Raw genomic sequence first — 25,507 nt, forward strand, 5'->3', positions numbered from 1 at the left:
GTTGGCAGGCACCAGGACTATAGGTCGCTTCCTAGGTGGGCTACCTTGGGCTGTACCCGAGTGCGTTTCCTAACCTGAGACATTTCACAGCCCAGAGTCCCCGGTTGGCAGGCACCAGGACTATAGGCCGCTTCCTAGGTGGGCTAACCTGGGCTGTACCCGAGTGCGTTTCTGGGAAGCTACCCAGAGAAACACATGGGACATTTCTTTGGGGCTGTGTTGGCCGTTGCGATGCGTCAGGATTTCAAGACAGATACTGACTTAGATCCAGCAATAATGCTGTGGACCCAGCAGCCCGAAAAGGACCCTGCTGGGGCTATGTTGCTATGTCACTCATTTTAGTTTTCTCTCCAGGGGTTGCTTTTAGAGTGGACAGGGATATTGACAGTTCTCTCTCAGCAACTTTTGGGCCTAAATATGGTGGCAGATGGTGTATGAGAGCCTACCGCACCTTGGGCTGGAAACTGACCTACACCCAAATGTGACCTGTTGGAGGTCTGTTCGTTCTTAAGGCGTGTTCATAAATTACTTCAGATACTTTCTGTAACAGTTATTCTGTGGCATGTGTGCTTTTGCTCTTTGCTTAATAACTAAAACAAATAATTTCCAGAGTTTTACCTGGTTGTTTATAACCAACGTATTGCACATAGCCTAGATATCTTAAACTGTGTGGTTTTATTCAGATTGCCTCTTCTAAATTTTTAATTCAAAGATGAAAAATCAACCTGCTCTCAAAGGAGTGGCAGTGATGAAGAGCTCTCAGCAGGACTCTTATTTAGGGAAGCTCGCTTTAGAGGAAAGTTTGAAAAGGGCAAAATCTGTTTAAGAATTCTCAGAGACCATGCACACCTCGTCAGGAGTGCCTGGCTGGTACTGATGCCATATTCCACTGGCACTTAATGCCGGAGGAGGCACTTCACGTTACGAGGACCGAAGCCAAGTGCCCTCTCTATTTTTTGCATGAAACATCTCTCCCCATGAAGCAAAATGGAGGAAACACACTTTCTTACTGTCCTCCTCCAGGTGCTCTCATGCTGAGTTTTAACCTCCTGTGCTACTGGGACTTGGAAGAAAGTCTGTGCAGTATAGGACCCTCTGGTGTGATACTTTTAAGTCTAGAACAGGAACAGGAGGACCAAGTTGACTGAGTCCTTGCTGGCTTGCCAGGCAGTGTCTTCCGTCTCTTTTGGTAGCTCTCAATCAAGGACAGTTGTTTTCCCTAGAGGAAAATGGACAATGTCCAGACACATTGTTGTTGTCACAACTTGGGGGGAGGGGGCTGCTGGCATTGAGTGGGTAGAAACCAGGGATGCTGGTAAACATCTTTTCATGCAGGAGACAGCCCCCTGCCACAAAGAGTCATTTCATCTAAAATGTCACTAGTGTTTCCATGTTATCGATGAGAAAAACAGAGTCTCAGTGATGCTAAGTAACTGTTAGAAATATATGTGATTTGTGGCTGGGTGCGGTGGCTCATGCCTGGAATCCCAGCACTTTGAGTGTCCGAGGCTGGTGGATCACTTGAGGTCAGGAATTCTAGACCAGCCTGACCAATATGGCAAAACCCTGTCTGTACTAAAAATACAAAAAAAATTAACTAGGTATGGTGACGTGTGCCTGTAGTCCCAGCTACTTAGGAGGCTGAGACAGGAGAATTGCTTGATCCCAGGAGCTGGAGGTTGCAGTGCACGGAGATTGCGCCATGCACCCCAGCCTGGTCAACAGCGCGAGGTGCCGTCTCAGAAAAAAAAAAAGAAGAAAGAAAGAATATGTGATTCATTGTAGTGACTCTCTTCTCTTTGTTCCCCATTTCTCAGCCACCCTTTTCTGCCATAAGACTTCAGCGAAACCAGTGCCCTCTAGAACAAATAATAGCCACCTGCTGAAGAGAGGAGGGCTGATCTTCACTTATTACAGGGGTGTCTGAGAATTGGAGACAGTTTCCCCAAGTCGCCCTGCCAGGTGCTCCAGTGTCTTTGCAGGAGATTCTGTGGGGTTTGGTTTGGGGTGGTTGAGAGTAAGATGACATTGGAATCACAGTAACATGAATTTATATACCAGGGCTGCCTCCAGTCCTGCCTGGCAGGTGGGGCATGCATTGAAAATATCAGCAAGTGCCTGTTCTCGGGGCACTTGGGCTGCCAGCCTCTACACCCCCAATCTGCCGAGTCCGGGGTGAAGGAGTGGCCACAGGCCTGTCCTCTCTACCTCTCCCAGCCAGAGGCCACCTTCAGTACAAGGGTTGGGAGCTAGGCTCTGGAGTCAGCTTGTCAGATCAAATCCATGCGCCACCACTTGTTAGCTTTGTAAATTTAGTGTTTGGCAGATTTAGCCTGTGCTGTAGTTTCTTCGCCCATAAATTAGAGACAGAAATCAAGGCTTGCTGGAGTGTTTTGGGGGAATAAATGAGAAAGTGCATGTGGGGTGCCTTGTTCAGAGCCTGACCTGCAGTGACCTTGCAACAAGGGGTATCTGTAGCCGCCTCCATTTTCATGAAGATAACCATAATGTGATAGTATGTCAATGTCCCTCTGAATCTGAGAATTGAGGCCACAGGTAAGGGTTTGAAGCATAGACATTGCCTTGGAGATTCGGAGCACTTGGTACATGTATTGAGAAATTATATTAGAAAGAAATACAATTCTTTGCTTTCATAGATTCACTCTCCTCTTGTGAGGGTATTTGTATATATTCAAGTTATGGTTTTCCTTAATTTATAGCTAATTAAGTCAAACCACTTGGCCTGCTGTTTTCCTGGAAGTAGCATTTGTGAATTGCTTTACGTGACGTGGCTGACATACTGTCAAGCATAGGTCTTATGCATTTGTCTCTGTTCAAAAGCTAGTCACCAAAATGGTGTTCCTGTCTGCCTTGGCATCTTAGAAGGTCAGAGCTGCAGTCCCCAGAGACAATCCCACGTCCCTCATGTGCAGATGAGGTTCTGAGATCGGGGAGTTGAATGAGTGGCTCCGGGCCCCCTGTGTGAGTAGCAGGGCACACTGCAGAACTAGTTGCCCTTAAGCCCCATCCAAGGCCAGGCACGTAAAATGTAGACAGTGACGCCTACCACCCATGCAGCTCCTTGGGACACCCCATTGGCACAGTGAGAGTAATGAGCTTGACAAGGAGGTCCTCAATGAATGAAGGCTGGCTCCTGACCATGCTTAGTTTTGGTAACAGTAAGTGGCACCGTCTACAGAGCCTGACAGGAACTGGGGACTCCGCCTGCCTCCTCTCCTTCTCCCACCCTCCTGCCAATCATATGCAGGACCCATTGGATAGGATGGAGCTCTGAGGCCAGCTCCCCAGAGCTCCCCGTGAGCTGCTCTCCTTCGCTCCTGTGGCTGGGGCATCTTCCTCTCAAATCAGTGTGCCTCTCAGCCCTAACCACACCTCCACAGGCTCAGTTGTTCTTGCAAGAAAAGCTAAGCAGGGACTTCCAAACGTTTTTGAACAAAACTCCAAGGAAGAAAAACATTTCCGATCATTGCTCGGTGCACTTCCCACCCCCATCAAGGTGTAACTGAGTGGGAATTCCTTACTATGTAGAGCCCTTCCATGGTTTTATTCTGTTCTGTTCTGTTCCATCTCATCCATTCTATTCCTTTTCACTTAATAAATAAATAAATATAATTTTGCATTCTACCCATTCTATTGATTTCATGCTCCACTGAATGAATCACAGCTGATGCCAGCCTGTGCCACCCAGAGCACATAACGCTGCATGGCTGACCTCTCTCCCCTCCTCCCTCCATTCCTTCCTTCCTCCCTTCCTCCATTCCACTTTCCCACTGTCCTTGCCTGCGTGTGCCATGGTGATTATTTTTCATTTTTTCCATTCTCCTGAGTGTACAGTGCAGTGTAGGCAGGGAGCCGTGTGTCTTCACCTTCTGTAGGAGCTGCCATCTTCCTTTCCAACAAGACTTCAGAAAAGGCTTCACTGTTGTCCAGAGTTGTTCATTCTACCTTTTTACACATCCCCGCCCTCCAAGCAGTGTTCACGTTCCTGTGCAGTCTCAGTCATACTTTATACCATCAGACTGATTTTTCTTTATCCAGTCTGATGGTGTGTAGTGAGATTATGTTAGACTCACCTTTCCTTGATGTCTGATTGGGTTGAGCACATTTTTTTATGAGAAATTATCATCATTATTATTTTCTCTTGTATTCAAGCCTCTTGTCCCCTTTTTCCATGCTTACAAGGGTTATATATGTGTGTGTCTATATATACATACATACAAATAAATAAATAAATGTGTGTGTGTGTGTGTGTTCTGGATAAGATCCCTGGATCGGGTATGTGTGCTGTAGATATCTTTCTGTGCTCCATGACTGCTGGTTTTCTTTTTGTCTCTTAATAGTGTTTTTTGTTGGATGACATTTAAAATTTCTTTTGAAGATGATTGTAGAAAGAAACTGAATGGACCCACCTGCTGGCGACTATCTGGGTAGGAAGGCTTAGCATCCTTGCTGTGTGGAAGCTTCACGAAATGCCATTTAAAAAATGAAATTATCTTGAAAATCAAGCATGCAGTTCCACCATTCTTTATCAAGCTCCTGCTATTTTTTCGACACAAAATAGGAAATAAAGTTGAATACACTGTCTCCATCTTCAAGAAAGCCTGTCCGTGATATACTTAAATTTTTAAAAATTCACATGTGTAATACATCTTCAGGCCTATAAAGAAATGATAATGTTTGATTATATTTTCTCTATGGAATCAAAGTGTTAACAGCACTGTGACATTGTGCATGCAAGACCCTTCTATATGACACTTAATATTTGTCACGTGCGATTTTGTGCCTCTGTGCAGGGGGAATCCCTTCTGAACTTCTCAGTAGTTGCACCGTGGGCTGTCCTATTACCCAGCACGCAGTAGGTGCTCAGTAGGCAGTGACTATGTAACTGCCAGGCTGAAAGAAGGTGTGTCCCTAGGAAATGTTCTTTATCACAAAGTGAATCAGTAAAATACATGGAGTACTTTCGTAGCTGTTCCTTATGGAGAATAAAATGCAGTTACCCTTTTTTATATTTTTGTGTCCACAAAGAAATAATTGCAGCTATAAATATGCGGTGAACAAATACCTCTTATTCCCCTGAATATCTATTAGCCAGAGCTAATTCCTTAATTGAATATTGTTCTAAATTTACCACCAAAATGCATGAGGGGAATGTATGTTTGTACGTTCCAGCCAACATCACAGCTGTGGGTCTTCCAGCGGCAGGGAGGCTGCTGTGCAGGAAGACTTGCTGTTTTGTGGTCAACCTTTCCAATAAGACTTCAGAAAAGGGTTTTTACTTAATACTGTACCTGTCAGATTCCCAGAGCTGCAAGTAAATTGAAGATACAAATTGTATTGTAAAGTGAAATATTTTGTGTTCTTCTGCAGTTTGGTTGATTTAGGAAGAAAATGAACTCTGACAGCTTGATCTTTTCAGTTCAGTGGATTCTAATGATTCAAAACAAAAGCCCCATACTGAAGCCTCTTTCCTCCATGCTCTGGCGGAGACGCCACTGTGAGCTGTTCTTCAGACTCAAACCTCGGCGGCCACTGGTTCCATGTCATGGACACACAGAGTCCTAGGAAGACATAGATTGTGCTAACGGCTAACATTTGTAAATATAAATATTAACCATCCCCAGAAAGGGAAGGAGTTCTTTTGCTGTCTGACCGGATGGGTAGCTTTTAGCACTTGCCACTTTTCTCAGTATGCAATCTATTTTTTATAGACAGAAAAGATTTCTTTTTTTTTTAGTTTTTCTGGTTTGCTGCTGTTGCTTCAGTGATATTGCTTGGCAGAAAAGGTTGGAGGACCACCCCTGCATGAGTCTGTTTTCATAATGCTGATAAACACATACTCAAAACTGGGCAATTACAAAAGAAAGAGTTTATTGGACTTACAGTGGCTCTGTGTGGCTGGGGAGGCATCAGCATCGTGGCAGAAGGTGAAAGGCATGTCTCACATGGCGGCAGACAAGAGAAGAGAGTTTGTGCAGGGCAACTCTTCTTTTTAAAACCATTAGATCTTATGAGACTTATTCACTATCATGAGAACAGAACAGCACAGGAAAGACCTGCCCCCGTCATTCAGTTACTTCCTACCAGATCCCTCCCACAACACATCGGAATTCAAGATGAGATTTGGCTGGGGACACAGCCAAACTATATCAGCCCCTTTACTTCTTCTGTTCTGTGATCACGCTGGATGGCCTCATCTTCTCTTTTTATTCTTTGTGTCAACGTAAAACACTAAAATGAAATTTCCTCCAAGAGCTGAAAGATCAGAAGTTAACAAATTGAATTCTGCAACTGAGAGGCAGTGGGTGGGATGCATGTTTTGGAAAGGTGGGTGAGTTGTAGGGCTGGGCTCCTTGGACTGAGGCTGAACCATAAATACCTCCCACTCTGGTATTGCTTTGAGGAGTTTCCCAGCATTCACCCTTCACCCTTTTGCTGTGTGCCTTCCTTTGCCTTAGCTGAGGAAGTCTAGACAGCTGTGTGGGATTTGATAGGTGGCAGCTTCAGCTCTGACCATGCCAGTCCTCCACTCCCTGCTAACCCCAAGTTGGCTCCTTGCAGCTGTCCCCAATTTCCCTCAGAATACAGGATCAGGAATCTGATTGGATTCTTCAAACTGAATGTTATTGCTGCACAAAGGTAAATGGGCATCTCATTGCCATCTGTTGCTGCACCATATTGTGGAGAAGATATTTTTAATTAGCTATTAGCACCTGGGTTTGATGGCTCACACCTGTAATCCCAGCACTTCAGGAGGCCGAGGTGGGCAGATTGCCTGAGCTCAGAAGTTCGAGTCAACCCTGGGCAACATGATGCAACCCCAACTCTACTAAACATACAAAAAATCAGACAGATGTGATGGCACGCGCCTGTAGTCCCAGCTACTTGGGAGGCTGAGGCAGAAGAACTGCTTAAACCTGGGTCTCGGAGGTTGCAGTGAGCTGAGATCATGCCACTGCACTCCAGCCTGGGTGATAGAGCAAAATCATCTCAAAAAGAAAAAAATAAAAATAAAAGCTAATAGCCTGCAGTTGATTTGGAAATGGGACCTAAAAAGCAAGCTGATTAATCGAGAGATGTATTTATTTATGATACTCAGCCTAAGAAGCTGAATTTAGAATAAACTTCCTTTCTTATAGGGTATGCTTGGGGGTAAACATGCTCTGCATGTAATTCGCAGGGCCTGGCATTTCAGAGCAGTATTCAAATAATTGTGTGTCTGCTGTGATCGTGAGCTCCCACATACGGTGCTTGATAAAGTGAGTTTCGAATACTGACAGAAACAGTAGAGAAAGGGCATGTGCTGGTCCTGGTTACCATTCATACTCTGCCTGGAGCTTGGATCTGGGATGGTGTTTTAGCTTAAAGAAGCCATATATACCTCCAGTGAGAGAGGAACTTTTGGGAGAAGAGGGACTGGAGGGAACCCATGGAACAGAAAAAAGACTGGGCTTGCTGTCATAGCCTGCATTCATTTACAGACGGAAAGTTGCTGGAAACTTTAAAATAGAGCAATGCTGTCACTGCTTGATGTTTTTCAGAGACTGTTTGGGCCACTGTGCAGAGCTCAGGGAGTAGGAGATTTGTGTGCAAACTGGAGGCCCAGTGAGGAACCCTGGGGATAAACTAGACAAGTGATGGCCATGTCTTCGGCTAAGATAGTCACTGGGAAGAGGAAAACAGTGAGATGTGGGTGCATTTTGGAGGCCACGTGAATCCATGCAAACTAGATGTAAGAAGTGAAGAAAGGCCAGGCACCGTGGCTCATGCCTATAAGCCCAGCACTTTGGGAGGCCAAAGTGGGTGGATTGCGAGGTCAAGAGATCAAGACCATCCTGGCCAACATGGTGAAACCCCGTTTCTACTAAAAATACAAAAACTAGCTATGCATGGTGGTGCAGGCCTGTAGTACCAGCTACTCTGGAGGCTGAGGCAGGAGAATTACTTGAACCCAGGACACAGAGGTTGCAGTATACTAATGTCATCCAACTGCACTCCAGCCTGGTGACAGAGCGAGATTCTGTCTCACAAAAAAAAAAAAAAGAAGAAGAAGAAGTGAAGAAAAATGAACAACAGTCAAGCAAAAGTCTTAATATTTTTAGTTTGAGGCAAAAGTGATTTGTGGAATGTTTAATGATAAAGAAGCAGGCTTGCGAGGTGGGAGTGTTCCTGATCTCTCTTTTGGCCTAGTGCCGTGTTTCTCAACCTTTTTTATTTATTTTTATTTTTTCCCATTATGACCCTCCTAAGGAGAGGAGTAAATTAAATTTAAATGTAATTAACAAGGGAAATTAAATGCTAAGAAATAAGAACTTGTGGGGTAGGGTGTGCTTTGGAGAACCACAGACAGAGTAAGATCTAAAATGTTCTCTGCCCCCCTCTCAAAAATAAATTTCTCATGCTTAGTGGAGATGTTTCCCCCTTTGTGGATGTGTGGCCTGGTTCATTCTGAAATGCCCAGGAGGTGGCCGGATAGAGAAGTTTAGCTAGCAACTAGAAATTCAACACTGATGTTCAGAAGAACGGTAAGGATAGAAGGTACAATTTGGGATGCCATTAGCATTTGGATGATGATATTCAGGCCACCTGGGGAGCAGTGTTGCTAGGGAAGAGAAGCCAACCCAGTCTAATGCCCCAGGGCACTTTGATATCTAGGGGTTAGCAGTGGAAGATAAGTCAGCAAAGGAGACCAAGGGCAGGAGTCAGTAATAGAGGAAAAAAATACAGGAGAGAGAAGACAGTGTGGGATTCCTGAGAGAGATTCCTCTGGTTAACAGAGAAGCAGCCAGAGGATTTGGCCACATAGAGGTCACTGCTTACGTGGCCCAGAGTTGCCTCAGTGGAGTAGAGTGGCAGAGAAGGAGGCCAACCTGCTGTGGGGCATGGAGGAAGGAGGTAGGCACCCTGGCTGGGGGCACTCATTGGGTTTTCATGGCGCTCAGGGTCAGACAGATGGTGTGTCGGGAGCTGTGATACCTGGAGAGTTTGTAGGTATTTGCTGTTGTTTTAGAGCACGTTGGGAATACTCTGGAGAGGAGTGGATGATGGGTGAAGGTGGGAACACTGGGGTGGAGGAGGTTCATGGGGGAAGTGAGTTCTAGAGGAAAGGGATGGCAGAGGAAGGGCTGGCCTGGAGAGGAGCAAGGTCAGGTGATTTGTTGTATCAGGAAAGGACAGAGGGAGGTACAGGTGTCAACCTATGTATGGATGTAGGTGGAGGTTGGATGATGGAAAAAACCCTGTGTGGTTTCTGCCTTCTTACTGTAGTATGAAGTCAGGTAATTAGTGAGAAGGGGTGCAGGGAATAGTCAAATATTATGATCTCTCTATATCTCTAGGATGGCCATATTAATATTTCACCTCTTACCAATTTCCCCACTAATGCCCACGCGTGGCATACAGGCAGAGTTGGAGATCCCTGCGGCCCATGCTGCCTTATTACGTAATGCCCTGGAGAGGCCTCACAAGTAGAAGAGTCTAAAACGATAGATTGCTTTAAATTACTCATGCTAAATCATCCTCCTGTGAACATTTCTCGATGGATCTTGTCTTTTAAGCTTCAACAAACCCTATTAGCCATCAAAATCCTCCGGTCTCTCAAAATAGCCCTCATCAAACTTGCTCCCACATGCTTGCGTCATGACTGGGTAGCCACTGGAGAGGCTGGGCACTGGATGCTGCCTGTGCACCTAGGGACCAGAGCCCCTGGAGAGGTGACTTGTGTCCCAGCACCATTCTAAAGCTTCCCAACGCGTGGCTTGTCAGCGGCTGTATGCATCTTCTCTGTTTGACTTGGCTTAGGGACATTCGGGAGGGGGCACGGTGGATGGGAGGGTACAGTTCTGTGATACTCAGGCATCTTCCGGAACTATCTGCTGTTTCATTGTGGAAATTCCTGGAAGACCAGGGTTCCTGTTCCTTCTCTCACCTCCCATGCTTTTTGTCTTTCTCACCCTCTAGTTCTTTAAGACCACAAAGCCGGGACTTAGGACACTGGTGTCATGGACATTTCAGGTTCCAGTTGTGGGACGCTTCAGGCAGGCAGCCTGATCCTTTTTCCATTTTGTTTAGAGGTATAGATTATGCACCTCTCCTCCGAGCTCCTTTATCAGGCCCTAGAAATCATGGATGCAGCAAAAATTTTGAAAATCAAATTTTTCCTATATTATCGCAGTTATTCTTTGGTCTCCATGAGGCCATGGTTTTTCTAATTCCTCTATTGCAGAATCGTGAAGGGAATTTAGAAATCACACGGCAAATGTCATGGGCCATTTCCTATTGCTGAATTTACCGTCCTAGTTCCTCAGAGATGTGAGATGGATGTCCCTGGTGCCAGTGAGCAGCCGGTCAGTGTGCACAGGGCTGGAAAAGCTAATGGGCTAGATGCATCTTACTGATCATGTTCACGTGGAAGGGCCTCAACTCTCTGGTCCAGCTGGAAATGTTATTGCTGGCTGGGGTGGCCACGACTAAGGGATTCCTATCTCAGCTGTCTCTATATGGAGAACTGGGCTCAATTAGTACATGCTCAGTTTCCCTTTCAGAAAAGAATGTTACTATCTAGAGAACCATTGATTCACATGGCCTTTTGACTTTAAAACATTCTCCATTAAAAAATGTAGAAGCATTTCATCCTATACAATTATAAACATTATTGTTTGCTAATAAAAAAATTTTGATAAGGCAGTAGATCATTAAAAAAGGCAGTGGTGGTAGATCATTAAAAAATACATATATACCTTGTACAATTCATTTTGACTTCTAGTAGATAAATGTATGTCCATTTCACACAGCATGGTTATTTGTCAAGTTGCTTTTTCCTGTTTGTTTTTTTATTTGATTTAACATGGGTCTATGGATGAGTGTTTCCCTTTGTTTTCTGTGAGCCAGAAACAAAGGGTAGCGCACACCTGTAATCCCAACACTTTGGGAGGCTGAGGTCAGGAGTTCGAGACCAGCCTGATCAATACTGCGAAACCCCGTCTCTACTGAAAAATACAAAAAAATTAGCAAAAAAATTAGCCGGGCTTGGTGGCGGACACCTGTAATCCCAGCTACTAAGAAGGCTGAAGCAGGAGAATCGCTTGAACCTGGGAGGCAGAAATTGCAGTGAGCCAAGATTGTGCCACTGTACTCCAGCCTGGGTGACAGAGCGAGACTCTGTCTCAAAATAAATAAATAAAAAGTTGAATAAGAACTGAAGACAATAGATAAAACAATTTGAACACTTTTTAGATTTAATGATTCTTTGTCTCTCACCCATATGACCTGACAGCACATTTTCAAGTGAGTCATCTTTTTAGTCTTTTCAAATCTTTAGAATTCAGTTTCATGTAAAAGTCAACTTTCACTTCATAGTCCTATTTTATCATTTTATATAATATTTCATTAAATAATGCAGTTAATAGCAGATTGACTTGGTATAAAGGAGGTATGGAACATGCACACAGCTGTGTACACATACGTATCCATGTAAACATGCTCTCTTCTTAGCTTTAGAAACTACATAATCACATCACTTGGGGAGCTGTTCAATGGAACCCCATGGTGTCCTTGTTAGGTAGATTTTTTTTAACTCTGTTAAAGTAAAAGAGGAGTCTTTTTGTGGCCAGTGTCCTGTGCAAGTGGTTTTGCACATGGGCGTCCCTTGAGTCCCTGAAGTTACCTTTTAAAAAGAAAGTACCAGGCATGGTGGTGCACACCTGTAATCCCAGAACTTTGGGAGGCCAAGGTGGATGGATCACGAGGTCAAGAGATTGAGACCATCCTGGCCAACACAGTGAAACCCCCGTTCCTACCAAAAATACAAAAAATTACCCAGGCGTGGTGGCGGACACCTGTAGTCCCAACTACTTGAAAGGCTGAGGCAGGAGAATCGCTTGAACCCAGGAGGTGGAGGTTGCAGTGAGCTGAGATCGCGCCACTGTACTGCAGCCTGGTGACAGCGAGACTCCATCTCAGGAAGGAAGGAAGAAGAGAGGAAGGGAGGGAAGGAGGGAGGGAGGGAGGGAGGGAAGGAAGGAAGGAAGGAAAAAAGGGAGGGAGGAAGGAAAAGAAAAAGAAAGGAAAGGAAGAAAAGAAAAGAGAGACAAACTTCCCCAGGAAAGAGACCATTAAGCATGAGCTACAGTACGGCTTCAACTCATTCACTGATTATTTACCTGGCAAAGAGAGCAGGTTGGTGAGCTCCCAGGTCCTCAGAAAATGAGACTAAGTTTTATTAAGATCTGAGGGAAAAAGAATAAAGCAAGCAGTATTAGAATTCACTATGCCAAAAAGTTTTGTTCTTCCTTTTCCAGCTAACATCTCTCATCCAATCTGAGGGAGAATTAAGCAAGCATTAGGGAGTTGCAGGTAGCTGAATTCAGGAAGTTACCAAAGAAGGTTGATTTAACTCGAAAGACATATATTCTTCCCAAAGCCCAGGCTATTGAGCCAGAGCACCTGATCACCCAGGGAAGCACCACACAGGCTGTGAGGCTGGCCTGGCACAGGGAGGCGAAGAGAGGAGGAGGCAGGAACCTAACTGTTTTTTTTCAAAAAGATGTGTTCTTTCTTGGCAAAATATAATCACCATTGTTAGCAAACCCATGAGATGCTCTCAGTAATGTTTATCAAATAGAAAGCTTCCTTCTGTATGACAAGTAGGGGGATCAGAGTGACAGTGTTTAGATCTGTTGCTTATAAGATGATGGGGACAAAAATTAGCACCTGCGCAGGCTGACTCCTGAAGTCTTCACCCCTGGAAATGCCAGCGTGATGTCCAGCCCCTAATGTGCCTGACACGTCCCATGAGAGACACGCAGTGCCACAAACAGTCTGGGTTTTCAGGAAATGTTTGATTTGGTGAATTGACAAATTCTGTTGTTTCTGCTTTATAGTTAATTAATAATTTTCCAATGTGGCATTTCCTATAATGGGGTATGAATCCACACACATGGCTTTTTCACAATGAAATAGCATTCATGGTGCATTAAAAGAGCTTCAGATGCCTCAAATTATTAGACTTGTAGGTGGATTTCTCACCAATTATTGTTAAAGATAATGAAAATAAAAATCAAAGCACTTCCTATATTATCTTATCTTTAGTGCAGGCCATACTTTACAAGTATCATTTTAAGAAATCCTCTCAATAGCCGTAAGAGGGCAGGTCATATGATCCTTATTTTTCAGGTGAGAAAGCTGAAGGCAATACTAATTTAGTAGTCTACGCCAAGTCACATGGTTAGTAAGTCATAGTAGAGCCAGCTTTGCTTGACTCCAGAGTCCCGTGTTCTGTATGCTAAATCTCCAGTTATTAATATTTTTTACCTCCATTGTATTGACCCTTTTTGGGTGATTAGGAGAAAAGACAAAGGCATGAGGTCATCCAACAAGGTACCACCTGGACAAACATTTTCCCCCAATTGTTTTGATGTAGAACTTCTATACCAATTATAACCCTCTGCCAGTTGAGTAAACATTTGGGGATAAATATAGAGCTGAAATTCAAATAAAGAAACATGTTACTGTTCTCTGCAGGACCTGTCCTCACCTTTTCACAGTGCCCTTTGGAAAACCAGCACAGAACAAAGGCCCCTCCCAGCCTGGTGTGTTCAGACCTCAGTGCTTTTCCTGGGCAGCAGCGCTGTTGGGAAAAGATGGCAGTTCCGTTCCTTAGGCTGGTGCCCTTGGCAAGAATGGGACAGCCTGGTAATTTATAAAGGATTATTACATGCAAAGGCAATATTTGTTTTATTCCATCATCTCTCATTCATTCAAAGCAGTGGCTTTTTCCTAATATCTTCATGTAATAGAATTGGAGACAAGTGACCTTAAAATTGTACCGTGTCCTGCTTTGAGAATGCATTCATTTTTTAAAGATATTTTTGTGGTTTTAAAATTTTATTTCATATATTTTTATGTTGTAAAAAGGGGAAACCTTGGTTGAGTAAAATGCCCTGGTAGTGAACATTTTGTAAGATTTTTTTTTTTTAACTTAGAAATACCACACATTTCACACACCATCACGCTTAGCCATTCACATCACCTTGCATTCAGAGAGTTCTCAGGCACTTGGAAAATTGAAGGCCAGAATGAAGGGATTTCACTCATCCTTGACAGCTGCTGGGGACAAAGTTGGCAATTTGTTCATTGTTCTTGCAAGCACTTAGCCTCTCACCAAGCACTTCAACATCAGAGAATTCTGGGCATAGATCAGAAATCAGTGGCTGCAGAGAGGCAAGTTATGTGCAGGTGAGTTAAGGGCTTACAATAGAAATGCAAAGTTCCATCATTCTTCACCGTGTTCTGAAAGGTTTCATGCTGCTGTCAACAGCTATGCTGGTTTAGAATTGCAGATCTCTTTTTTTTCCTTTTCATTTTTTACTCCAAGCTGAGGAACATCAGAATATTTTCAACTTTACCATCGGTAAAATAGTACGAATTCAGCCCATTGTCCATATTTTATTCCTTGAGTTAGCAAATCAACAACACTATTTAGTTTAGCGAGTTACTCCTTTGGAATTTCCAGTAAAGCCGTATTTAATATATTTCCATTTAGCAAGTATTTGTTTTAAATCACAGCCTTGGCTTCCTTGTTTGGTTTGTGAGGGAGACTTTGCTTCTGTGTTTCCAACGGGGCTGGAAGTGGCGACTCCAGGGCTTTGCCTCACCTATACAGTTGTATTTTTAAATTGAAAAGTGGATTTGTTTAACATCCTCCAAGAAGCAAACTCATAAAGCTGTGGCTTTCCTGAAATGCATTGCCAAAGTCATAATTGGTAGAAAGTTAGCAAGAAAGAAGGATTAGCTCATTGAGCCATGGCATAGCAAATCGTAATAGGCTCAAGTCGTTTTGTGGCTTGTTGAGAAAATGATACAGAGTTTAGGAAGCATAAGGACATGGCAGTGACACGGGAGAGCCCCACCAAGATAGCCTTTGCTGGGAGAATTTGGAATGGGACCATTCTTGACCTTCCTGGAAGAACTCAGATGTTTCGTTCCAGGAGGCTTCAGGAGGGAATTCTTTCCTTGTGTTCTAGGAATCAGTGTTGTTCCTGGGAGTGGGTCACAGGTGCTGCACAGACACTTGGTGTCTCTGAAGAAGCCCCCATGATACATTAGAGACTGGGTTCCTCCTCGTCCCAGGACCCTGTGCTTCACTGGCATCACTGCAGGGGACCCCAGGGGCTTGAGCAAGTCAGAGGTCAGCAGAAGACACGCAGGGTTGATCTGTGCTCATGGACTCTGATCTCACATCAACAGCCAGGCGCCTTTTTACCGGGATGGTTTGAGAAATGGAAGGAGCAGGGCAAATATCTATTCAGATGAGTAGATGCTGACTTAGCTCTGTACGGCTCCCGGCACCACCCATGGTACGTGAATGCAGGGATTAGGAGAACGAATGCTGGCCTCCCTGTAGTGATGTTGCTTCGCTACTGGGATTGTTCTGGGGTGTCCAGTCTTTTGGCTTCACGTTGGAACAATTGTTCTGGGCCACACGATAAATAAATACACTAATACTAACAATAACTGATAAGCTAATAAACAGATCTGTGCATAAATCTCATGTTTTAAGGAAGTTTACGAATTTGTGTTGGGCTGCATTCAAAGCTGTCTTGGGTCCCATGTGGCCTGTTGGTTTTGGGTTGGACAAGCTTAGATTAGAAGACAGAGGAAGTTGCAGCTTTCAGCTTGGCTGGCTGCTTGGGTAAGGGTGTGTGCTTGCGTTCATTCTCTCTCTCTGTCTCTCTCTCTCTGATCTCTCACTCTGAAAGAAGTCTTGTTGGGGAAGTCTCAAAGGCTAAACCGTTGGCCTGGGGGAGAAACGTGCTGAGTGGAAAAGAGGACAAAGGCACAGACTCATTGACTTGCATCTCTGAGGTCCTATGACGTGGGCAGGCAGCCTGCGGCTCACGTGAGAGACACAGGCAGAATTTCCTATTGCTTTAGAAGTCTGGCAGCCTGCTTGGAGCAGAATTGTTCTCAGATACATTGACACTTCCACCCATCAGGGTGATCTTCAGGACTGAATAGTGGTTAGAATTCTGTTGAAAAGATTAATTTTAAAAGGCCAATGAACACCCACAAGGGGGTCACCAGGGCAGAGCCATCGCACACACCTGTCTCTCCGTTTGGTGCACACTTGTCCAGGCACTTTGCATGTTCTAACCTGCTTTGCCGCTTTGTTTGGTAACAAGCATTCAGTTGACTGCATGTTCTCCTCCCTCAGTTTCTTCCATCATCTCCCTGAAACCTGAGAGCAAGCTCTGCTTTGGTGACATCCAGTTGTCATTTCTTAGTGGCAGCCTTTATTTTTTAATAAAGAAGGAAAGGCAATCTCTGCAGAGTGATAGTGGGGAGCTGTCAGAGGGGCAGCAGGGTCACACATGGATTCTACAGCTATGTTTCCATCCTCTTTTCTCCCACCACAGAAGAACAAATAAACGTAGAACTCACAGGAAAGGTCTCCTCGCCAGGGCTGTCTGTCCTGAGAGTTTAGAATGTGCTGGGAGAGTGGGGCATTCTTTGGGGCTTTTTGGCATCAACAGGGAGCATTACATGGTCTGTGTCCAGCTGCTGCACCTCCTGCTTTGCTCTGGAAGGAGGCCTTGAACACCAGTTGGAAGTTCTGCTTGGCTGCTTTGAATAATGAGCCATCAGTTCTGTCTCCCAGCTGTGCTTCCACACCCTTACTCTTGGATGGGACTACTGGGTTCCTTGTCTGGTACAGGTGGCAATTGTTGGAAGTAGCAGGTCAGAATTGGGAGAGGAGGCCTGGACTGCATAGCCAGGAAGCCAATGAGGTTGGAGCAAACCCTTGAACAGGGCTGGGCCCACCTTTGCAGTCGTGACCTGATTTCCCACCATGGAGGTTACCGAAGCCTCCAGAAGGCACACTGCCTGATCCATCGCACAGGCCAGGGGAACACTGAGCAGTTTTCTTTTCGATGCATTACATTCATTAGTTAAAGAAAGAATAAAACCATCCTGTACCTTCCCTGAAAAATGAAGGAGTGAAAAGCACATGTCATCCTATTACGGTTGCAACTCTTCCCAGTTTGGCTTTGTGCAGATCTATTTACATGCATATTTTACTCGTTCGTAATCACACTGTAATATCATCTGTATACTGCATTTTTAAACTTGCCATTCTATCACAAACATTTTCCCATGTTACTCCAGAATTTTCATTGCCAACTTTCTTACTGGCTGCATAAGAGTTTATCCAGTGAGTAGACTCTAACCTGTCAGCACATTCTATCATGTTTTTACATTTAGGTTGCTCTCAAGTTGTATGTGTTATAGATAACATTGTAGTGAGTGTCTTCATGCATATGGTTTCTATGTTTTGGATTATTTCCTAGGACACATTCCCAGAAGTCGGATTACTGGGGCTCGATACACATTGTCAAATTGCTTTCCAAAAGGATTTTACTGATTTTATTGTACTCTCGCCAGAATTCAATGTTATCTTTAAAAAAAATTGTTAATGTAATAGCAAAATGTTGTTTTATTTTTACTAAATTTTCATTTCTTCAGTTATTTGCAAAACAAAACAGTCCCCATCCATTTTCTTTCCGACTGTAGTTTCTGTTTTGTAAACTATTCTCATCCTTTGCTCATTAATCTATTTGGTTTTAGTGTTTTTTCTTAAGAATTTTATTAACATCGTTATACTGTGTTCATATTAACCTATTTCATATTTCCACAGATATTTTTTCTGTGGTAGTGTTTGCCCCTTTCATTTAGTTAGATTTTTTTTTAATTTGTTTTTATTATTTTACATACAAATATTTACTTTATATCTTTCCATCTTTTTAAATGACTTCTTCATAATAGCATCCTCCCTCTACAAATTTGATACCCAATTTTAGGTTTTATTATTTCATTTTATTATTTTATATTGAACTTTTGGTTTATCTGGAATTTGATGCTTTGTATTAAATATCTGTAAGTTGATTTTTTAAATTGCAACTGGTTATTATAGCACCACTTATTAAATAATTATTGATGGTTTAAAAGTGATTCTTTCAATTAAGGTTTTAACATAATGCTGGGGTAACATAATTTCTGGGCAATTTGTTGCTTCAATAATAACATGTTTGGCCAAGCACCGAGGCTCATGCCTGTAATCTCAACACTTTGAGAATGGGAAGTGGGAGGATCCCTTGAGGGCAGGATTTCAAAGTTAATCTCAACACTTTGAGAATGGAAAGTGGGACGATCCCTTGAGGGCAGGATTTCAAAGTTACTGTGAGTTATTATCATGCCACTGCTCTCAAGCTGGGGTGACAAAGTGACACCCTGCCTCTAAATAACAATCATCATCATCATCATCAATCACCCTCCTCACCTTTTTATTCTTGGGTTAGTAGCATATTGTTTTAATGACTATTTCTTTATGATGTGTTTTAGATATTTGGCATCGGCCAGGTGCAGTGGCTCACACTTATAATGCCAGCACTTTGAGGATTGCTTGAGCCCAAGAGTTCAAGACTAGCCTGGACAATATAGTGAAACCTTGTCTCTACAATAAAAAAAATAAAAATTAGCTGAGTGTGGTGGTATGCCCCTGTAATCCCAGCTACTCTAGAGGGTGAGGCAGGAGGATTGCTTGAGCCCGGGAGGTTGAGGCTGCAGTGAATTGTGATCATGCCACTGCACTCCAGCCTGGGCAACAGAGTGAGACCCTGTCTCAAAATAAATAATAAATGACTATCTGGCAGCCCATGTCTCCCTTACTGTTCATTTTCTGATTTTTCTTCTGTAGTTTAACCTATTGTTCTGCCAAACGTAATTTAAAATTATTTCATGAAATCCAGCAAAAGTAGATTTTTTATAATTTTGATTAGATTTGCATTAGAGCTCAGTGTTAAAACAGGCACGCCTTTTGGTGCCAGATTTTATACTCACTATAGTTTGTTCCTTTTATGCAAAGAAAATTATGTTTATCATGGAAAACAGTGAAAGATGAGAAGTGAGTGGCTCATCCTTCACAAGTGATCCTTGCTGACAGTTTCATGTAGAACGTTCTAGTCTGTGCCCATATATTCTCTTTCCAGGCTTTGGCAGTGGGGCTGATACTTCACAGGTTTTTCCAGCCCCACTGCACCTTCACGGTGGTGGTGGGAGCAGGACCCCAGATGCACATCAGCCCCATTTGCAGAGAGCCAGGTCCAGACAGTGAGGCATGCAGGGAGTGGTCACATGGAAGGTACAGTCACACCACCAAGGTCATGCCGTCCTCTGGGCACTGGTGCTCCCTATGGAACTGCTGTTGGCCAGCAGGAAGACTTGGGGGATTTGAAGATGCTCTTCAGAATGTGCTTCCACAGCCCAACTCTCATGCTTGACGACCTGTTACCTATGAGATGGTGGCTTTGTCGCAGGAATCTGAAAGACCTCTCTCTGGGCTCTGTGAAACTACCTAAGCAGTTCAGCCTTCCAGTGAACTGATCTGATATCATTGGGCTCTCACGAGCCTGTGGCTGGCTCCCCACTTTCAAATCATCCTCAAAAGGCAGGGCAAGTGTTTTCCCCTGGTCGGTGATGGTGTCCTAGTGTGCCCCTTTTCCAACTGGCTTCCCACTGGGCTCAGCCCGGCACACCTGCTGCAATCCCCCTTTCCTGTGTTGCCCTTGGATAACTCCATGTGTAGGCCTGAATCCTATTCATTTCCAGGAAAAGTAAATGATGCATATCTTACTTTCCATCTGTGGTCATTTTTTTTCTGCTTGAGAAACACCTGGGTCTGCTGGTTTTGAATTCTCTTTTTGTTTGTCTGAAAAAGAAATTTGTTTTATTTCAAAACTTCAATATTGGAGAATATTTCAGATGTAGAATTCGAGGCTAGCAGTTAATTTCTTTCAGCACTTCAAAGATAATTATTCCACCATCTTTTGGCTTTCACTGTTGAAGATAACATATCTTTTTCTCCAGTGGAGAGTTCGTATCAGTGCCTTTTCATCTTTGTTTTTAAACTTTTTATTATCAAAGCTTTTACACATATACAGAAGTAGAATAGTAGTTATACTATTACTATTATAGTATATAGTATACACTACAACCCTGCCATAACCATCATCTGCCTTTGCTACCATCAACCATAGTTGATAGGTTCTTAGATTCATTATCCCAGCTTTGTCTTTCTCACCATTATTTTGAGGCAAATCTTAGGCATTATATCATGTCATTCATAAATATTTCAGTTGTATCTCTTAAAAATAAGGATTTTTTAGCACCTCTATATTATTGCCGCTTTGAAAATATCGTTTTATGCATAGTTCCTGTAGTTTGCCCGGTTTAGTATCTAAACGAGGTAACAACATTACCTTAGGTTGTTATATCTAGTAAGTTTCTGATCATCTTTAGGTTGGCACTCCTACTTTTTTTATTTAATTTTTTTTCTTTTTTTAAAAAGCACAAGGTCTCACTCTGTTGTTTAGCCTACAGTGCAGTGACGTGACCATAACTCACTGCAGACTTAAACTCTTGGGCTCAAGCAGTTCTCCTGCCACGGCCTCTTGAGTAGCTAGTACTATAGTTGCGCACCACCATACCCAGCTAATTTGTAGATTTTTTGTATAGATGCAGTCTCACCATGTTGGCCAGGCTGCTCTCGAACTCCTGGCTTCAAGTGAGCCTCCCACCTTGGCCTCCCACGGTGCTAGGATTACAGGCATGAGCCACAACACCAGGCTGCCCATTTTTTTGCCTCATAATTTATATCTCAATGTTTCTTCAAGTTCTGTAGGAATTTCCACATTCTGGATTTTGCAGATTGGATTCACATGGTGTTGTCTAACATGTTCCTCTGTCTGCTATATGTATGTAAACTGATAGCTCGATCTGCAGACTCAGTGAGATTCAGCTTTTGTTTGTTTGTTTGTTGTTTTTTAGCAAGAATTCCTGATAGGTGGTGTGGTATTCTTCCCTTTACATCACACCGCCAAGCGCATCATGTTTTTCTATCTCTCTTATTATATGAAGATTGATTAGTGGCATCAGGTGCTGCCAGCATTTATCCAGATTCCTTCAATATACAGTAGTTTTTCACCTAATTGTTATGGTAGCCAATGATGATCATTGACTAGACCCATTATTTCCTTTGGAGTTAAAAAAATTATTACTCTACTTATGTTATTCCGACTTCTTTCATTAGCCAGAATTCTATCATAAGAATTCATAGAAACTTTTTTCATAATATAGATGGTACCCTGAGAGGATTTATCCTTCTTTAAGGAAAGAAGGATAAATGCTTGCCTGTTTCATTTTAATTATCTACTTGCTAAATAGTGAATTGGTTCCCTGGTGTCCTGCAAGGATGACCAGTAAATTTTTTTTTAATGTCTTCATGAATTATCATGTATCTCAGTCCATTGTGATTATGATTCTTTTTGTTGAGCAAATTCTTCCATCTTGATCCACTGAGAGTCTTTAGTCTTTTCAGGTGTATTCCTGGGTCCTTACCACCCTGCTCAAGCAGTCTTTGATAATGGCTTTGCTTTTTGATGTGACAAAATATCTCAGGCTGATCTTTTACATTTTCCATCCCAAACTGGAATATGTGAAGAAAATATAGTTGTTTTTAATGGGAAATGGTATGTAGAGATCATAATCTGTACAGAAAGGGTGCTCATTGCAACTTAGTCGTTCTTTCCAAGCCTCTTAGTGGGCAGAGCTAGGAGATACATTTTCTCTCTCTCTTTTTTTTTTTAATTCTCTTTTCCCCGCACCAGCATGTAAAGTAAGGAAATATATTTTTAGTGGGGAAAAAAAAAATCAACATGAATTCATACTGATATTTCTATTTCCAATTTAGGATACAGAGATTTTAGTTATCTTCTTTGATTTTATATGTGTAATTTGTTTCTTACACTGAAAATTTGGGTCCCTAATGACACCAACGTGATGTCTTGTTGCTTTGTCTGTATATATAAAATATATAATAATTTGTAATATACAGCATAATATAGAATACATGGTATATAATATCCAATATATATTTCACACACATACATATACAACACATAGATATAAAATAGTTTCAGAATAACAATATCAATTGTTACTTAAAAAGTTTGTTTTCTCAGGATATACCTTGCAGAGATAATACATATAATCAAATCATTATGTTTCTCAGGCACTTGGTTTGAATCCTTGCATGTAGCTAAACTCATCAATTTGATATTTAGGATAATTTTATTTTGTTTTTGATTTTTAGTGATTGCACTTTTTTTATTTAGAATATGGTGTCTCAAATGTACTAAGCAAGTGTTTTCATAGTATTTTCACTTCTGCCCCTACCTTTCCCTACAGGAAACCATTTTTAGTCATTTGTTATTTTATATACAATGTAACTTAATTTTTAATATCAATAAGTAGTACCACACACAAACGTTCACACAAGTGCACACACATACACTTGTATTCCCATCCCTTTCTTATTAAATGGTAACACATTATAGATACTGCTTTTTTCATCTAACTTTGTGTCCTGGAGATTGTTGTGTTGTAGTATATGGAGATATTTCTCATCACTTTTTACCACTGTGCATATTCCATTGCATGCATATTCATATTTTCTTGCACCAGTCCTCTAATAATGGACATTTGATTGTTTTTCATCTTTTGCTGCTACACGTGGTGCTTCGTCTGTAGCCTCATACACACATTTTTACATGGCTTTGCCAGTGTGTCTTCATGATAGATTCTTTGCAGTGGGTTGAAGTAATTAGAAGGCAAATGTATATGACAATTTTGGTAAATAATACTGAATTGAATGCCATAGGGTTATTGAATTGTAACGTCTCACCAGAAATAAATGAGCATGCTTATTTCTCCACAAACTTTCCAACATATCATGTTGCCAAAGTTTCATATTTTGAAAATTTATCAGGTAAGAAACTCTATCTGAGAGCAGTTTTATAGGTCTCAGTGTGTGTTTTTGGTTTGTTTCTATACTGCTTAGAGTTTATAATATTTTGGAAAATTCTCAGCCACAATCTCTGTTATCATTACTTCTACCTCATTCCCTTTCTCTTCTTCTGGAACTTAATTACAGATTTGTTAGACCTTTTCATCACATCACATACATGTCTTATGCTTTTTTTTAAAGTTTATTTTTTATTCATTTTCTCTCTGTATTTTATTCTAGCTATGTATTTCAGATACTTTTTTACTTTTGTATTTCTTCTGTTTTATAATCTGCTGGTAAATGCATGCATTTTTTGTTCTCAGTTTCTGTTATGGAATTTTCAGTTGGTTATTTTTGGTAATTAGAAACTAAAATTCCCTATGCAGTCTTTTGGTCCCTTAAATACTCTTGATGGTTCTGTTTCTGTGGATCTGATTCTGTTCAGTTTTAAGGGAAGAAGTCAATCTTGTTTTATGATCCCATCTAGAGTCTGTGTGCTCTGACTTAAATTGAGATTGGAAAAACATCACTTGTTCCTACTTCCAGCCCTCTCACTTCAGTCAAGACTTTCACTTACAAAGGTCAGCACACAGCCTCACAGTGCTTGAGCATCACATGGATTTACTGGAAGTACCATTTACGGACATGTAAGGCGAGCAGTATCGGGTTTTACCTTGTAGCAGGTGCCAACTTCCTTCCAGCATGCCCTGTCCCCTTTATCCTCAAAGCAGGCAGAGAATATGGCCACTTGGCATTCTCAGGCTCAGGCCTCATAGCCCCTTAATTTGAGTTCCAGATGTCCTAAGGCAGAACTCTGGATGTCCCTGTGATTCATATGTCTAGTTCTGTCCATGGTGGCCAGTGCCAGGGTCCTACAGCACAGCCCCATGTGTTGGGAGTGTCAAAGTTGGGGCAATTGTCATAGGTGGCAGTGCCCTGTCAGGTCAGTTCTATGTGAGAACCTGAGAGGGAGAATTGCCCAAGGTCAGACAGGAGCTCAGCAGCTGAGCCTGCATCCCCAGGTGTTTGCCTCCTTCCTTTGGTTTTGCAGATTTCTCTTCCTTGTGGGGAGACAGAGCTCAGCCTGTCTGCTCTACTGTTGTGCCGGGTGTGCACTGTTTATTATAGCCTAGGAAGAGAGAACAGAGAGGGACAGACAGCATTTCTGGTGACGGGGCACATCCAGTGAAATGCAGCCACAAATCGCCTTTTAAGCAAGGGTAGGTTTGTGGTAGGAAGGCTTGTGTGAGGAAATAGCCCATCTCTGGGCTCCCTCCCTCCTTCACAGAGCGCCTCCTGACCCAGAGTCATAAGCCAGGCTCTGTGTCAGACACCACTTCAGAGCAGATATCTGTGTCTTGACAGTGATGCATGGAGCAGCTGATCCTTGGAAAGTCTGTATGTCCGAAGTGCCTCTGGATATATCTCAGGGACCTGCCTGTGCTGAGTCACAGTTCGCCTCTGACCACATTTCTAATAGGCCACTCTGTTGTTAACAGTTTTCACCATTTGCATTTCCAATATGACCACTCCAGGTCTCTGCATTAATTTTTCTTTTTAAATCTTCTGTCTTACTGTTTGCTAGGGGGAGGGTCCATGTTTATCTGGAAATACCCATCCAGACACTATGGGTTCTGTGCCAATGCCAGGGAAGGAAGCTCAAGGTTCTGCCCTGGGCGCTAGGACCTTAGTGACTCAGGCAGCCTTGCTACTGGTTGGATATCCACTGGCCACCTCTGCCGCAAATCTCTTTTCTTTTCTTCTTCTTTTTTTTTGAGATGGAGTCTCATTCTTGTCACCCAGGCTGGATTGCAATGGTGCAATCTCGGCTCACTGCAGCCTCCACCTCCCAGGTTCAAGCAATTCTCATGCCTCAGCCTCCCAAGTAGCTGGGATTATAGGCATGCACCACCACGCCCGGCCAATTTTTGTATTTTTAGTAGAGACAACCCTTCTCCATGTTGGCCAGGTTGGTCTCAAACTCTCAACTTCAGGTGATCCACCCTCCTCAGCCTCCCAAAGTACTGGGATTACAGGCATGAGCCTCCACACCCGGCTGCGAAGCTCTCTTCTCTTGCTTCCTAAGAAGTGGTAGTGTAAAACAGTACAAGGGGGCCTTTCTGGGTGTTTACAAGGGAGATGGGCCACCAGTGTTTGTCACCGGAACTTCAGGGTAGCATGCCTAGGAGAAGAGCAAACAGGGGCTTTGGGGCTATGGAGTCATTCTGGAAAGATGAAGAAAAGACAATTGGTAACTGACAAATTACAGGCGTGATAATTATTCTCTGTGACTGTTTCTCAGATGCATTGTTGCTTACATCTTTGTATGCTTTTGCATTCCTGCTGATTGATTCAAGGTGCAACATGCCTGCTTGTCAGGTACGCTGTTGATCACATTAGTTAAGAGGAAGTAAAGTCGCTCCCGCAGCTCCACCTGCAGTGATAGGCTTTACATTTTGTGCTTCCCGAGGAAAACCTGCCGATGATGTGAAGTGACATTCAACCCGCTGAGAGCTGATGCTGGCAGACAAATTTCATGTCCTGTGTCTCCTGGTCACCAGTTCACTGCCTCCGAGTTGTTAGGGA

General features: G+C 42.8%; 1 protein-coding gene across 2 annotated transcripts in view; it reads left to right on the top strand.

The window, feature by feature from the left end:
• Window positions 1–25,507, top strand: part of DOCK1 (dedicator of cytokinesis 1) — a 528,332-nt gene that overhangs the window by 343,269 nt on the left and 159,556 nt on the right. The gene's annotated exons all lie outside the window — the stretch shown is intronic.

The sequence above is a fragment of the Sapajus apella genome, unplaced genomic scaffold (genome assembly GCF_009761245.1).
Source record: "Sapajus apella isolate SASKATOON/1434 unplaced genomic scaffold, GSC_monkey_1.0 scaffold13, whole genome shotgun sequence".
Classification (NCBI taxonomy): Eukaryota; Metazoa; Chordata; class Mammalia; order Primates; family Cebidae; genus Sapajus; species Sapajus apella.